The sequence below is a fragment of the Propithecus coquereli genome, unplaced genomic scaffold (assembly GCF_000956105.1).
Source record: "Propithecus coquereli isolate 6110/MARCELLA unplaced genomic scaffold, Pcoq_1.0 Scaffold267, whole genome shotgun sequence".
Taxonomy (NCBI): Eukaryota; Metazoa; Chordata; class Mammalia; order Primates; family Indriidae; genus Propithecus; species Propithecus coquereli.
Window position 1 is genome coordinate 1,443,685 of NW_012148252.1, and position 632 is coordinate 1,444,316.

Consider the following 632-nt stretch of genomic DNA (forward strand, 5'->3'; position numbering starts at 1 on the left):
TATATTTGACAGCAGAGTTAAGACTTTTCAGGGCTGCAACAAACTTGAGTGTGACTGAAGAAGCACCTCCTGGTCTTCTGGCTGTACAGTTTCTCAGCGAATACGAATGCAAGTTGGGATTGTTAAATTGTGTGCCTAGGTGACTTGTCAATGAGCTTTCATGGATGAAAAGACTGTCAAAAGCAGATCATTCATGCTGGGGCTCACCTTCACAGGTGCCAGGGAATGTCTTGCCTTGGGGAAGAAAGCAAATCTATACTCCATGATTAGCGTGTGATTATATTTTACAGACAGGCATCAATGCCTGGTGATTTTGATGCACTTGGCTTTTATCTTGTGAGATTTATTTAAAGAAGCACGCGCGTGGCTTAGAGCCTCAGGGAATGATAACATATAAAAATAGGAAGGCATAAAAGGAAGCAAAAGAAAACCTGCTTCATTTGTAAAAAGGCTCATTCCCCTTTCAGGTAACTCCAAATCCTACCACCTGCACCTCTTCTCTTTTCAAATCTCTTATTTAACTCAACTCTTACAGAATGCTTTTCATTAGAAAAAAGCTCCCCCATACAATCAAACCTAGTACCCTGCAGCTTTTAGTTGGGGGGTGGGGTGGGCAGATGGGGGGGGCAAGA